General features: G+C 44.5%; 1 long non-coding RNA gene across 1 annotated transcript; it reads left to right on the top strand.

Annotated features, from left to right (window-relative positions):
* Positions 1–12,814: 12,814 nt before the first annotated feature.
* Positions 12,815–14,583, top strand: LOC135812732 (uncharacterized). The gene is made up of 2 exons (XR_010552941.1): positions 12,815–13,332; positions 14,255–14,583. It is a non-coding gene; the product is annotated as an uncharacterized LOC135812732 (long non-coding RNA).
* The last annotated feature ends 1,912 nt before the right edge of the window (positions 14,584–16,495 follow it).

Here is a 16,495-nt window from a genome sequence, read left to right as displayed (position 1 = left end):
AAAAAAAAAACTGTTTTCCAGTCTGTTAATCCAAGCTCGTCTTGTGTTATGCATCCAGGTCATGCGGTTGGTCCTGGCATGGATCGCCTTCTGTGTTATCACTCCTCTATGCATGGGGCAATCAACGACAGTGACAGGTAAGCAAATTCATTATCTATTTTCCTTTTAGACCATCACCTGTCATATGCATGCAGTTCGTGGCTTTTTGATTGGTTCCAAATCCGCAGGGTCCATTCGATTTGCAGTTACTGATCGGTCAAAACTGAATCTAAATGCATTCAGTTCATTATTTCTGGTATCTGCCTAGACCCAAGAGAACACGAAACCAAATATTTTGCAGCTGTATTCTACATTTGAGAAGTATTGATACTTGACCAGTTCACATAGTAGAATATTGGGGAACTTTTATACGAAAAGAATCGATTTGCTTTTTTTTGATCTCAGGTCCTCAGACTCGTCAGCTCTGTTCAAAACCAATACAAAAGAGATCTGTTTGCTTTGCTCAAACAGGGCAGCCTTATACAACAGAACACAAGCGGCTTGGGGCACCTTGAATTTCTGCACTACACGAGCATAACAAAAAGCATAGAGAAAAATAAAACCAATTTGCTCCGCCAAAACACTCAACGCAAAAGAAGGGTTTCACACCATTTCACGCCACTACCCAAAAACGATCTCTCAGCTTCATTGTTTTTGGCTGAGGATGGCCCCATCTCAAAAACTTGGACAGAATCTATGTTTGAGCCTGGATCAGCAAAAACCATCACATGTGCAACATTTTCAAAAATATATTTGTGCTCCAAATTGATCCACAACCACTGATAACCAGTCTCAAGAAATTTTAGATCAATCGCAGCACCGTAAGTGACCAAAAAATGCGGTACACCACATCGCTGTATGGCGAATGTTGGAAGTGGCATTTCTGTGTAGGATGCAAGTATGAGCGTTGGTATGTGTCTGATCCTGTCAGGCATTGCCATCACTCAGCGGGCTAACAAGGAGGAATTTTATAGTCCTTGGGGGTGTACTCAGACACTGGCTTGTCCAAGTTAACCCTTTCCATGCCGGGGCCCCTTTTCTCCAATCGGCCGGCTGTCCAGTGCACTGACTCTCTTGGTGTAGTTTGCGCGCACAGCTCTGAATGGAATTTAATCTCATTTCACTCCACCATGATGGATTTTCATCATCCTGGGCTCGTTGGAAAGATCAGGACCAAGCGAATCCATCATGGTAGATCTCAGCAACATAGACACACCAGGGCCACTTCCACCTCCTCTCCGAACTACTCCACCGTGCCTTGGAATGGCACAACAACTCAATCTCACGTTCTTGTTCGGCATCTTGCCCAAATTCAACCGTTTTTCACGATTCGAACTGCGCTGCAAAGCTGAGATCCAAGCGCTTCATTTGATGTCCATCACGCATGCGTCGTGCCAAAGGGAAATCCCCTAGCACGCTCCAAAAAACTGCGAAGTCATGAACAAAAACATTCGTGTTCGCTCCGGCCCGTGATTTTGGTGTTCATCCTGTCGCCGCTTAGTCATTCTTTATCCCATCGCGACGAACGTTATATCCACGGAAAGATGAGCCCAAGACCTTTCCAACGGTGTATTGATTGTCGCGATGCGGTTATGTTTCACAGAGTTACGATAGTTTGTACACTGGTCTATGCACTGAACAAAAAAAATCGTGTTCGCTCCGGCCCGTGATTTTGGTGTTCATCCTGTCGCCGCTCAGTGATTCTTTATCCCATCGCGACGAACGTTATATCCACGGAAAGATGAGCTCAAGACCTTTCCAACGGTGTATTGATTGTCGCGATGCGTTTATGTTTCACAGAGTTACGATAGTTTGTACACTGGTCTATGCACTGACCAAAAAAAGTTGTGTTCGCTCCGGCCCGTGATTTTGGTGTTCAACCTGTCGCCGCTCAGTGATTCTTTATCCCATCGCGACGAACATTATATCCACGGAAAGATGAGCTCAAGACCTTTCCAACGGTGTATTGATTGTCGCGATGCGTGTATGTTTCACAGAGTTACGATAGTTTGTACACTGGTCTATGCACTGCAATGTAACGTGCGCACTACGAGGACGAGATATCTCGTCCTTGGCCAATCGCGTGGGGGTCTGTAGGACGAGTTATCTCGTCCTTGGCACTGAAAGGGTTAATCATTGGCTTCACTGACTATCGCGCAGCTAACGGCATATGGCCAAGTTCCAGGGGCTGATAATGCATCCACACCAGGTTCTGTACTGATGCTCTCCCAGCCCTTCACTTCCATGAAAACATATCTGCACACACGGAGTGCAATCAGTCACAGTAGCTGTGACTGCTCAGCACACAGGCTCATGAGCATGAGGTACGTACTAGGTGCAGATACATTCAACGGTTACTTGACCCTACAGGAACATATTTTTTGAATATTTTTGGGAGCCGCTGCATGGACCCAATAAATGTTTCAAGTAGCTCAGCGTCCCAGCCAACGAAGCAGATCTTGTCTGGCGCTAGCTCTCGTTGCTCTTCCAGTCGTGAATCGAGACGCCTTTGCTCTGCATCGTCACTGTCGATATCCGACAAACTTACTAGTGAAGGAGTCGTTCATCGTTCAACAATATCCACTCGAATCGTCGTCATTCTCATCAGCGCTGCTTTCTTCTACATGAAGTCTGCAGCCTCGCCGAGTCGCTTTGCGGCAGGAGAGAGTGGTCCTCTGGAGCTCCGTCGGCTTTCACCTGACTCTCTTGATGAGCAATCGCCATTCCAGTCATCACCAAAAAATGTCGGGTTGTGATTGGCGTCAACGACCATCGATGCGTGTGCGATGCTCGCGCCCCGCGATCGTACCTATTCACCAGCTAAGCTCAGGTACATGGGGTTTCCTAGCCGTGTCTCCTCACTGCGATGAAAAAATCCTGTTTGTACAAGAGTATAAACTATGCTATAGCATTATCCTGCATAGTATACGATACGAATGTGGATGTACTACGTAAACTGCGTTCCTACTTACCTCGTAGCAATGTATCATGGTTGAGGTTCAGTCGAATCATGAAACCTCTTCCTGCCTAGCTAGCTAGTCACTGACAAACAAACAAACACGGACTTGTCAGGCAGAAAGAAAGACTAGTGACAAGAAAGACAGAAAGGTGATGGGTAGTTGTTAGGTCCGCGACTTTTCTTTCGCTCGACTTCAACGTCACTTTTTGATCAACTTGATATCAAACACAAGCGATGGTTTTCGCTGATCCGGGCTCATTTTAATTTGGAATTTGTAATCGAGAGAGCAATTTTGGGCAACGGTGTGCAATTTTCTGAAACATGAAGTGGCTACAGTGGAGTCTTCACACATACATACAGGCAAATCAAAAATACTCCCGTGACCCCGCAGATTTCAAGCCAACTCGCGGAAAAGTCACATTTTTGTCTGATCTAGGTTGTTCCTGAAAACTCCAGGAACTCACCTCCAATGTCCCAGTGTTTTTCACAAATATGCACAGTGTACACTTGCACTTCAAACTGTGCAGGGCACTTTCAAGACCTGGCCAGCCTAGCCTGAATAATCTGCACCGACAGGCGTGCAGACTGATCAAACTGCACTGTAGGGTCGAACTGTGGTCTATCCATGCCATCCCGTGATTAACGTATGTCCGCACCTTTAAAGCCACGGAGGTATATTCGATTATAAGGCCCGTCTCAGTTATAACGCCATGGGCTCCATAAATGAAATGACATTTGAAGTAGGTTTTATAAAAATGAAGAAATATGTACTATACTAACAAACTTACAGCCCAGCAGGAAGGGCGAACAAGTAGATTTAGAACTCGGATGTTGAGCCAATAATAAATGTTGTTGCACTTTCTGACTGAATAATATCTGGTTACAGTGATGGAGAGTTACTCTTAACTCATATCCATATGTCCTCTTCCTTTCTACAAGTAGATTTAGATTTAAATTTCTGTGTGGACTTTGACTTTAATGGTATGGCGTAGTGGGTGGGTCATTTGACATCTAAAATAGCTAGGAAAGCAGTGGTGTTTCGAATATAAGGCCATGGCTTTTTTAAAGGCGCTGACATACGGTATGAGAGAAACCCATGCTGCATGTCTTGTCAAGGGGGTGAGATTTTGATGGTTGGTCAGTATGTGCGCACCCTGAGAAAAATGATGTGTACTTGATTTACCTGTCTTCTTTCTGCCTCTTGTTCTTCCATTCTCTTACAGATATTGATGAATGTGCCACTGGAAGCCATGTTTGCCATGCCAACAGTACATGTCAGAACACAATTGGCTCATACAATTGCTCTTGTCATTCTGGATTCACTGGCAATGGAAAAACCTGTACAGGTAGAGTAGTTTTCTCTAACGTTTGTTCCTAATCGACCAGACGCAACAACTGCCACAAATTCCATTCCTAGATTTTTGAGACTGCCGTAAAAGTCCGTAAATAAGTATCTTCCCTAAATGAATACGCTTTTCACATCAGCCCCATCAGCATTCAACCCACAAAGATGTACCGGTATGGTTTGCACATGCAGCGCAAAGCATGTACATCGACACACAAATGACTTCTCCATGTTACAAAAGTCTGGTCCAAAAGTTAGTTCGTGCCCGAAAGTTAGTATGTGTGTGGCCACTAAATTCGAAAGTAAGTACTTGGTTCGCGTCAGCAATATTGTCCCTTATCTTTCAGCTTTGTTTTCATGTCGCCAATGCTAACATCGCAGCCCATTTCATCCCAATTTTGGTTATTCACTTTGTTTGCTAGTACAGGTGGAATTCTGATAAATTGAACACCAAAATGCCGGGATAAAACCTCTAATTATCTGGACATTCTAATTATCCAAACATGTACCCACAACACCTTATGTATGTCAAAATGCTCACATTCACACGCCGAATTGCACTACGCATCATAGACACACATTTACACTGTTTAGTGGACACTAAACTGCCTGCGCATGCAAACCAAACTGATTTGCAGAAAATAAAGTGAACTTTGAATTATGGTTTGTTAACTTGAGTTATCAGCATAAATCCCACACATTTTCTATGTAGGTGGATACCGTGGGACTTCTGATTAAGGTGGCTCGTACCTAAATCGAAAACTAGTCCTTTGAGCATCCTTCCGTGCAGGTTTGGAGTAGAATTATTATGGAATATTATTACTTTTTGCCCCTCGCGGGTTCGAAACTCCCGGGAAAAACAATTTTTCTTCTTTCTCGGCAGTGGTTTGACAAGAATAGCTTCTATAATCGACTCAAAAGGTATGTTCAGGTGGCTACAGAAACATGAAACATGGCAGGCACTTTTTCATCAATCAAAGCAAATCCATTTTGCAGATTCAATGTACTTGATGGCGGTGATGTGTAAATTTACCCCCAAATTGATAGCACTTGACAAAGTATGCTTCCGGTAGCTTCAGGGGGCTAGAACTTTGCAGACTCTTCCCCTCACTATCTAAGTATAGCAAAAATATATAAAATTTGAATGAAATCTATCGTGCCATTATGATTGACTATAATGTTTTGGTCGATTGCACACGTCAGTCAAAATTGGATTCAGTAAACTGTGCTCCTAGGTATTTCACATTGGTTCAATTGCAAAAATATAATGTTTAGCATATGTACCATATACTGTTTAGCAGGAAATATTCGGACGGAAATATTTTCGGACAAAGCCGATTTTCGACCTTTCGTACGGATTTTATTTTCGTACAGTGCTGCATGCTAAATGCACGTGTTCGCATGTATAGTGTACATAACTTCACAGGGACAGATTTCAGAACGGAATTAATTTTAGTACAAAAGAGGCTGTGTGCGAAATCGAACGAAAATAAATTCCGTCCGAAAATTTCCTGCTATACAGTAGCTGGCTGAGTTTCTTGAAGAAATGAAGAAAATCTAATGGGCCAATTTCCGGAAGCAGTCCGCGGAGTACCAATATCCGCATTCCAAACCGAATGATATTGTTAGTATGGGCAGCCAAGAACCCTGAAAAGAAAGCCCAGCCACCCTGTCTGGCTTGGCTTGACTGTAGAAATCACCACTAATAATAATCATACCGCTTGCATGTCCTTATCTCTATACATTTCCTCATATAATTTCCTTCATCTTTCTGTGAGAACCGGACCTATAGGCCGGTAAGAACACAATCATGCCTGTGCAATTGGTGAAGTAAAATAAAAGTCAACAACAACAACCACTCAGATACTGTATAGCAGGAAATTTTCGGACGGAAATATTTTCGGACAAAGCCGAGTTTCGACCTTTCGTACGGATTATATTTTCGTACAGTGCTACATGCTAAATGCACGTGTTCTCATGCGGTACGCATGTATAGTGTACATAACTTCACAGGAACAAATTTTAGTACGGAATTAATTTTAGTACAAAAGAGGCCGTGTACGAAATCGTACGAAAATAAATTCTGTCCGAAAATTTCCTGCTATACAGTACCTGAAAAGAAAATTACAACATTTAGTCAGAACAATACAACAGTAGAGGCAAATCCTGGGATGTGTTTTTGTGCAAAAGGCTCTAAAATAGCAGATATTTGAAACCGGGTTTTAACTATGAACACATGATTGTTTCAATCGTTCCCATTTTTTCAAGACCGACAATATTCTGGTAGTATTAAAGTGCTGTGCTATTATGAACAACATCGATCGGGCCGTTTTTATTTTCCAATTTGGGTATGAGCCACCTTAACCAGACATACCCAGTTCGAGGTTTTAATTATCAGAAATTGTTATGTGGAAATCATATTGACAGAAATCGGTCCCGGAAGAAACTTCTAATTAAGCAGGATGTTCTAATTAAGCCACATTCGAATTATCAGGATTTCACCTGTACCTGAAAGGTCTGGCTATATTTCGAGTGCATTTCGAGAGCGACGGGTCGGTGATTCTGATTAATACAGCGCCGCATCAAAATAGATTATCTTGTCACACTGTGCAGGCAAGAGCAGCGCGACCTACAAGAAAGTTATCGGCTACTAGGAATCAGTTCCATTTTGCTGTGATCCCTCACCTCAGGGATCGTTTGCCGAGCTGAGATCGCAGTTCCCTCACCTCCAGCTCAACGCTCGGAGTATCCAGCACATCGTGGAGATTTGCAAGTATGCGTACTGTACCCATCGTCATCTTTCAGAATCAAATCTTACTGATTTGAACCACATAGGCAGTTGTGCTGCCCACACGGCTAAGTCCTATAGAGAAGGCAACGGTCACGATCGATTTCCCTTTAGAAAATAGCCAGGCAGCGGAGAGGAAGAGAGATGAGCTTGCGACAGCGAGAGAGTTGATCCCGAGCAAAATTGTTTGTCACCAGTGCCGAGAACAGCGATGAGGAGGACCAGAAAAATTATGAACCCTTCCTTGGACAATAAATTCCTCATGGCTAGTTGTCATTCTATACCTTACCTTCCATCGTACCAAGTTTTATCACCTCAAGTGCACCTGTTGATGTCCAAAGTCAAGGTCAAATAGTCGAAAGATAGTGACAATATTGCTGACGCGCACCAAGTATGTGCATTGTATGTGCTACTTAGTAACAGACTTTTATGCCCAAATACCAGTAAGACATACCCACAGGAAAGAGCCAAGACATGCGGACGCATTCGATAACTACACATGTTGTACAACACTTTCTTTCATCTTCTCATTATTGTTTTTTACATGTAGGACAGTTCTGTGCCAATACGCCGGGTGAGAAGACAGATATTGCCCGAGCGTGCCTGCAGTGAACTAAATAAAACAAACGAAATTCTATGCGGTGGTGACTGGTGTTCCGGCGAATATGTGGACAAATGCAAAGAATAAAACGTATTTGGGCCTTTTTGTAGCTAGCAAGGTCCTGCAGAATGGTATTATTTTCATGGAAAAAGGAAAAGTCTGAAGAAGAGGAAAGTCTTGTGTTATTAAACATTTATTTTTGCCTCCGTCCCCTAGACTGTACACAGTAGATTTATTTATTTATTTTTGTTTTATTTCACCGTCCAATGGCAGAAGTCAATACAAAGGAGGGTGTGTAAGCCAGCCATGGCAAGAGAAGAAAACGAAAGAAAGAAGGAAAGAATATGATAATAGGAAGAAAAGAATGCATCAGCGGGGTTAAATTTATCAGTATGTTGACCATGGTGGAGGTAGATGGCCTGTGTTAGGATGAGGCCTGTGCAGTTCACAAGAGAGGCAGCGCCCATTCCAACTGCAAGGCAGTGGATCAGGCTAGAGCTTATCAGGCTGGTAGTTGGCTCCTTCCCACATTTTCGTTTGCGTGTGTACGTGCATGTATGTGTGTTATTTTGTGGCAGATATCAACGAGTGTCTTCTGCCCTCACCACCCTGTGACTATAAAAGGTGCATCAATGAGATGGGAAACTATACATGCTGCCAACTCGGGTATATCGCCAATAGGACAATGCTGAACAGTGCCGGGATTGAAGAATGTACAGGTTAGTAATGTGGATCTTCATGCAGCTTTAATTCCAGGCCTGGGATCGAGAAGTGTACAGGTTTAACCTGTACATGCCGAAGCAGTCTTTGATTGGTCCCGCCATAGCCTAGCCTTTTCATACAGTTTGTGTATGATATGGAGGGTATACACATAGCTTTTCATACAGTTGGTGTATGATATGGAGGGTATACACATAGCTTTTCATACAGTTTGTGTATGATATGGAGGGTATACACATAGCTTTTCATACAGTTTGTGTATGATATGGAGGGTATACTGTGGTGTACACATGACCTCCCCATCAGTGTACACGTCGGTCACCAAAAAGTTGATCCGGCCACCGCCTGACCGGCCTGACCAGATTGGAAGCTACACATGCTGCCAAAGCGACGATCTTCATTCAGATCTTCATTCATTCGCACGTACCACATGGGCAGCAACTAGGCATGTAGTCAATGAAGAATTTCACGATTTGAACTCTTGACAACAGAGCAGGCTTGAATTTCGGTCAGCGTTTATGTGAACCGAGAGAACAACAGATCAGATATCTGTGCGAGCCTTTTTTTTTCTTATCTATAATTTGATAATAGCACTTCATCTGATAGGATACTCAGCACAACCGAACATACCGATCTGGTCATCATGGCGATTGTATTGTGAATATTGTACACTTGCCAGTAGCATTCATGATCTAGGCCGCGCCAACTAACTAATCAGCAAGCCTTAGCCAGCCAGAGCCGCAGGTCTCCATTCAGACTTCAGACAACATTGACAGCTCGCTTTTGCTTCGTCTCCTTCAGTATCGTTGTTGTTTTCAAAAACGAGGCAACTCTACCATCGCTGGGTGGCGGAGAGTTGCTGGCCGTAATCTAGGGACCCTGGTTTGATTCCTTGCGGTGAAATTCAACATTTTCCCATTATCCGATTCTATCAACCTAATGAATATGAATAACATGTCCGGTTCTTGATAGAGTAGTGTAATGCCATATGCAGCCCCCCCCCCCCCATGAGCCAGAGCGTGCTAAAACACGACCACAGCTTTTCTAAAGTCGAAAAATCGGGTTTGAATTCCGCAGCAAAAAAATACGAAGTGCAGCGCAACGCGAGTCGCTGTTGGTGCTCTCCTAGGTTGACTGGACTCTTCCAGATGCATTTCTTTGTTGCAAGTAAGTTTATTTGTTTGAGTTTGTATGCCATGTTGCGCTGAGTCGCCTAAAACTGATCGTCATCGATGTATCGAAGGAAGAGCCTAATGTACTACGGAGCAGAAGAAGACTACATTGTACATCCTCGCACTCCATGCGCAGGCGAAATCTTTTGAGGATTTAAAACGGAAACAGAAGGAATACGATGATGGCTACAGCAACGCCTCATTTGAGGGCGACACTTTCATCGAGTGTTAAAAGAATTGATGCATGATTGCCCGTTTGACTTGCAATGTTAAATAAAAGCAATACAAAATAATACAATGACAACCTGGCAAGCTATTGGCATCGACACTGACTTGGGAGGTGAGTCGGCCGATGATTTGGCCAGAGTGGACATCGCTGCACATATCCGGGACAATGCCAGTGTTGGTTGCAAGTGCAAAACCAATCAATGGACTCTGCTGCTCCTTCAAGTGATACTTGGAGTACTAGTACCCTTATGCGGAACATCGCAAGCACGAGCAGTGGGCAGCAAAAACAGTACTCTCTGGCGAGCGGAGAAGACCGTGTGCAGATGGGCTTTGGTGTGGAGAATATTAGTGCGACGCCGAGTCTGTTGAGGAAGACTGTGCGCAGCAGTGTATACTGTATATCTGAAAGTACGGGTGGAGTGTGATGGAGAGGATGCGGAGTGCCAACGTCTTCGGACGTCTACAGATGTTGACGGTGTTTTCGCTGGCGGTTCTCCAGTGGTGCTCCAACCAGGAGGTATTTCGGACACCCAGCTCGGCTGCCTATATAAATTTTGGATGTGGCCGAGTACCTGTCAGCTCATGCTATAAGACCCTGGGCAGAGGAACTGACCCGGAAAGGATGAACTGAGGGACATAATTATCAGCTGTATGCAAAAATGACAATCCCACTGCTGTACAATGTACATAGATTTTCACCATTTCAAAAGTGCTGCATATAATACCATTGTAGCAACACTTAGACATGTCAGATCAATCCAAAACTTTCACACAGTGAACATTAGGTGTGTTTGATCATTTTTGAACAAAAACTGAAATCGAAATTTTGGTCTGTGGTCATATTTTAGCGTCTTCTGGCTCACATGATGTTGGTATTCGATTTACTCTGTACTTGGTTTAATTAACTCGGATTTTCACCCTAATTCTGTACTTGATCGATAATTTCATTTTGCACGCACCCGTCAACCCCCTGTCCCCAAGATGGCTCACTGCCTAGCCACATATCTCGGTTCTACCACAAACTGAATGGGGACATTCTCCAGTAAAAAAATGTACTCTCTAATCAGGTGTCTGATGGGTGTTTTGAGCACTAAACTATGATTAACGGCAGAGAAGGTCGCTGCTGTCTAAGTATTGTACTCTCTATTCATCACCACACTTGAGTTGTGATTTCAAGTACGGCTTAAAAGTGCATTGAGTGACCTAAGTAAAATATGAGTTCGACCACGGTCCAGAGTTGCAGGTCGGTAATTCACTCCTTTGCTGCCTTCACACATCGTTGAAAACTCTCTTTGTTTCTTCTCCTTCAGCACAAGCATGCCCACACCTTGGTGTTCTCAGAGGCACCGTCACCGACATAACCCCTGTGTTGAAGAGATTGTCCTGCAACCCAGGCGTGGAATTCAAGCCTGGCACACCAACACTGCAGTACTGTGACGGTGAACGCGCTTGGCCGTCATGCTGGGGTAAGTGATTGAGAAGTGCATCGTTTAATGATTTTGACCGTTATCTTGCATGGCATAATTCATTCCACCTTGTCTTGTGTAATGAGCAGAAGGGTGAGCTTCACTTTGCGGCGAGAGAACATTGTCGGCCATTTGAGCCGATGGAGCAGTGTTGAATGATTCAGAGGATTGTAGAGGGGGAGACGGAGGCAGATTCTGGCCGCCTTGCGCTTGATTCGCTCAAGACGGTCAAGGGCTGCGATTGAGAGTGGGGTGACAGCAATGCATGCATGTTCAATTATAGGCAGGATATATGTTTGTTAATGAGAGAGAGTGATTTAGTGTGTAGAGTTGATTTGAGCCTAAAGAGAATATTAATAGATTTTACGGTTTTCTTCAGCACAAAGTCAAGGTGGGCTGACCATCTTAGGTCGTGCTGAAAGATGATGCCGAGGTGACAATGTTGTGTTACTGTTTCTAGTAGGGTTTGCCCAAGTTTTATTTCGGGTAGTCGTGGTGGGGTCGGTTAGCATGGTAGAACGGGAGGATGACGGTTTTTGTTTTATTGACTAGCAGGTGCCAGCGCTCTAGCCATTCTGCTGCGGCATCCACGCTTCTTTGTAGCGCAGCCTCGCACTCAATGTAGCTGCCTGCAATGGCAATTAGTGCGGTGTCGTCCGCGAACTGGCTACACGAGGTTGTAGCATTTTTACAGGCAGTGGGCAGGTCAATGGTGTACGCCAGGAACAGAAGTGGTCCCAGGACCGAGCCCTGGGGCACTCCCGCTGGTATTGGTATGAAGGCGGATGTTGTGCCTTCAACTTTGGAGTTGGGAGGGCGATTGATTTGAGAAACCATATTCAGAGTGCCAAGTAGTCACAATTTCCAAACACCACTGTGCTAAGAATTCTTTTTTTAACCCGAACAGATATTGATGAATGTAATCTGAAGACCCACAACTGCAGTAGCCAGTCAGCAACATGTGCTAATAACTATGGGTCCTATGTATGCGAGTGCCGTCCAGGGTTTAAAACCTGGAATGGCACTGACTGTCAAGGTATTTCCCAGCGCTCGTGATGTTATCTTATATCAGGTTAATGATCATCTTGAGGCTGTGCTGCAATGTTTCAATCTACTAAACTGACCAAACATCTTACCCTGACACAACTCCCTTCGGTCCCAACGTCCTCTCCTGACACAACATCCCGCCCTGACACAACATTCTTCTCTGACACAACATGCCACCCTGGTCTGTTGACATGCTATTCAATACGCACGTGTGTTCGTAGATCATTGAAATTGTCACAGTTGGGGTTAAAGGGGAACTCCACGAAAAAATGAAACTTTGATAGCCTGTAGAGTTTCGGGCGCTGAGTCGAATGGTCTTGGTCCGAAGTCTCTACGACGAAGCGTTCTTGAGATATTTCACTTTGAAATTGCAAAAACGGGGGCCGCGCCCTGACGTCATGCGGCCATTTGGTTACATCATCACGGGCTGCCTACATCATTGTGGCAAAGTCGTTTCTCTTCGCCAGTCTACAAGCACTAATTTTAGTTGGTATTTCAAGGGAAGATGGGCGATTCCGAACAATCCTCTGTCCCCAGCAATGAAGGCAGCGATGCTGAGGCCAGTGAGGACGACCAACAGCCCACCGCCGCGTATGGTTGGGGCAGGGAGCCCAGATACTCTGCTGAGGAGCTGCCATCGCGTGTAACAAATGTGGAGGAAGAAGATGCGTCAGCAGCTGCGTCTGACAGAAGACGAGTAGCTTGGCCACCAGAATCTCGATTCGTTTGGGACTCCGACTGGTGCGAGCGTGGACAAAAGTGTATAGCCATGCCCAGCCCGCGGGAATGATTTTGCTGGTAGGATGCTGCCGTCGCTGTCGACAAGACGGCCCAAGGTTTCTTGCGTAGCGGACCTCGCAGATTACGAGATCGTATCCTTGCATTAGGCTGTGCTCATCACTGCTCTTCGAGGTTATCTCGACATGCAGAAGCCGCCAATGCCAGTGACAGAAGAGTCTGACATTAGGTAAGCCTCAATTTAATAGTTTGCCTTGACTTGTCTTGTGAGGATCGCGTATCAGCATGATACACTTATTTTTATTTTTTGGGGAAATTGATTGTTGTCAGGCGCACTACAGTAGGCGTCGCACAAGAAAGACATTGTACTGGTAGTTATCACAAGTTTCATGCATGACACAAACAAATTTCTCTTTGCTCCGAGTATGTCTTGACTTATCTTGTGAGGATCGATGCGCGTAATGTTTTGTGTGTAACTAATTATTGTTGTCAGGCATAGCACGAACAACGTTGTTCTGTACTATAGACCGTGCTATCACAAGTTTTCATGCATGACTCACATTTGTCTTTGTCATTTTCCCTTGGATTGGTACAAGATCTACAAAGTATGGTAGGTAGTGTTCTGTTGGTGAAGAGAGCACTGCACACAGTTTATGAGCACCATGGGTGCATTAATTTTGATCACACCCGAACCCATACTTTATCGTTTCAAGCGATAGACGTTGTCAATAAACTCGTTTTCTAGTATACCATGGCATGCAACGTACAAGCGTGGGGTCAAGAAAGCGTACACCAAAATAATGCACAAATTCTGGCAGGAGAGTAAGAAATCTGTACTTTCTGACCAAGACATCTCTGTACTAGTAGGTAATCGAACGCGTCCTAATCAGTATTCATCCCCCAGATCATTGGAATTCAATTTGATATCAGCAATTATGGTAAATTCTACAAGACCCTCCATCTTTGTACCAGTGGACACTAAATTAATATGGCGCGCGCACTGAAAGTGCAGGTAGGTACCGGTAGGTGCAATACAGCGCATATGTAGAGTAAATGAGTATTTGACTATAATAATTATTACGGTACAGCAATGTGGTATGTGTACAAGCACTCATCATACACATTCCATATGACATTCTGTGTTTGTGTAGATCTCTACGCTATGCGGCACACAGGCAGTACACACTATGTACACGGCAAATTGGGCAAGCACGTTCGTTGTCGTCTTCCAGCCTGCGTTGTGAATACCATCAGGCAAAGATATCCAAATCCTGCACCACCTCAGCCTTCTCAGGAGGCTTCCACCTGGAATTTGGCAGGGAAACACGCTTCTCCAAGGCAGGAACATGGAGGTTGCCATTTGCAACCGCTACCACCTCACACATGAGCTTGTCAACATACTCATAGCTCTTTCTGTCGTATAATTTTCTATTTGGCCACAGTCTTCTTTATGCTTTGAGAACTGGACTTTATACCTTCCTATCGCGGTCTTTTTGGTTGTGCTGTGGCGACGGTTGACATTGACGTCGTCAAGAGCTGCGAGATGTGCGTGTCCAATCATCCCCAGAATTGAGAAACGAATGCGTTTGAGAATGTAGTTTGGCATGACACTGTGATATACCTGCATGGGAAAAAGAATGTGGAGAAAACACACTTGCTTAGACAATATGAGCCCCGGCCAGCGAAAACCAGCACTTGTGTACTTGATATCAATCATCAAAATGTGACGTCCAAGTTTGGGACGCGCAGTGAGCTGGCTTTTGAAGATTCTTTTTCGATCGAGTGGGTGTCTTTGTTGTCAAAGGAGTTTCAAGTGTCTTCAAATGTCTCTGGTCAATTGATTTCAGCGCTAGGTGAGACCTCCTCAAACGGAGGTTGAGTTTAGACACAGCGATGGCGACAGGTGTCGCGACAAGGACTTAGGTCCAGAGTTGTCAGCGTCAGACTCCCTGTACGAAGCGGCGCTGAAAGTTAGTTCGCGATCGGAATTATTTCTTTGGTGACGATCTCGCTGAGTTTGTCCAGCAGTGGCGAGTCTCATATGCATAGCAACGAAGAGCCCTCATAAAATCCACACTGGATACTGGTGGCGACGATAGTCAGTGCTGGAGTAATAGCGACTGCGAGGAGAGGCTAAATGTCGACCCGCTGAGCGATCCGTATTTCTACATCGACAACAATGATGTTGCAGACACTGATGGAGGGCTTCTCACGTCGCAAAACAGAGCGTAGTATTATCAGTACTCTACCTTGCCAGACGACGCCAAGCTGGCTGCTGCCTGTGCTGAGAAAGGGGATTCCTAAAAAGTCAAACCGGCTGAACGCTTTGGGGCAACATCTTCACGTGCTACAAAACGCGAGTATTCACTCATATCATTGAAATACAATTATGCTGAAATCATGATCAGAGTGAAAGTGTGCAAAGGAGTGGATGTCAGTGGTATTGGTCAGTACATCTATCAGTATGGCAAGCTTTGGGACAACACTCAAACTGCCCGCACAGAGGTCCCTGAACACAATTTGGAAGGCCAGCCACCAATCATCGTTTTGCACTCTGGTGTTGTAAAGAAGGTAGTGGTCTATACGGAATATCGTCACACTTCTAAACTACTCATGCCTGCAGCACCAAGAGGGCAAGCCTGACTTGCATTCTATTTACTTACATGTACCTGTTCCACATCACAATCAGAAACTGTAGGATCAACTTGCATGGAGTCACTGGGCATGGATGCTGCGCCAACTGTACCGAATCTTGACCTGTGTGACTTCAAACTCTATTTTTCATGCTTTCGCTTATCAGATTGTCACCAAACTTGATAACTTGAATGATTAATAGTGTAGAATCAATTTCGAGCGAAAAAATAATTTTTGAAAAATTACACATGTTCAGGTTTCTGCTGGCTGGGGCTCATATACTGCTGTATGAGAAAATGGAAACTTCACCGTACAGGACGACTCTTGTTCTCAATTGCATTGTTCGTTTCATTCCCTGTGTTGCCCATAAGAGACGGGAGCAAAAATGTTGCAGCAGATGTTTGTTGTCTTCTGGCGTGGAGTGGCGGCGTCATTAGATGTACACATAGTCATTTCACTAAGTATACCACTACTACAGCATATGTACTATCCTTAGGCTAGCGTGCGTGCGAGTGAGTTTGAGTATGTGGGTGCGTATGTGTGTGTGTGTTGTTGTGTTTGTGTGTGTGCACGCACACGTACGCGCGCGCATGTGGGTGATGGTGTGAGTGCATGTGTATAATATGTGTAGCTCCCACTGTATTCCTTGCACAATAGGTCTTCACTTACTTTTCTTTCGCATACAACCAGAACCCATTCCTTGTTCGAAATTAGATTTTTTTTGGCCTGGTGATCCCGCAAGCGTGAAACTTGGAGTG

The sequence above is a fragment of the Sycon ciliatum genome, chromosome 3, assembly GCF_964019385.1.
Source record: "Sycon ciliatum chromosome 3, ocSycCili1.1, whole genome shotgun sequence".
NCBI classification, from domain to species: domain Eukaryota; kingdom Metazoa; phylum Porifera; class Calcarea; order Leucosolenida; family Sycettidae; genus Sycon; species Sycon ciliatum.
This window is presented reverse-complemented; position numbering and strand designations above follow the sequence as displayed.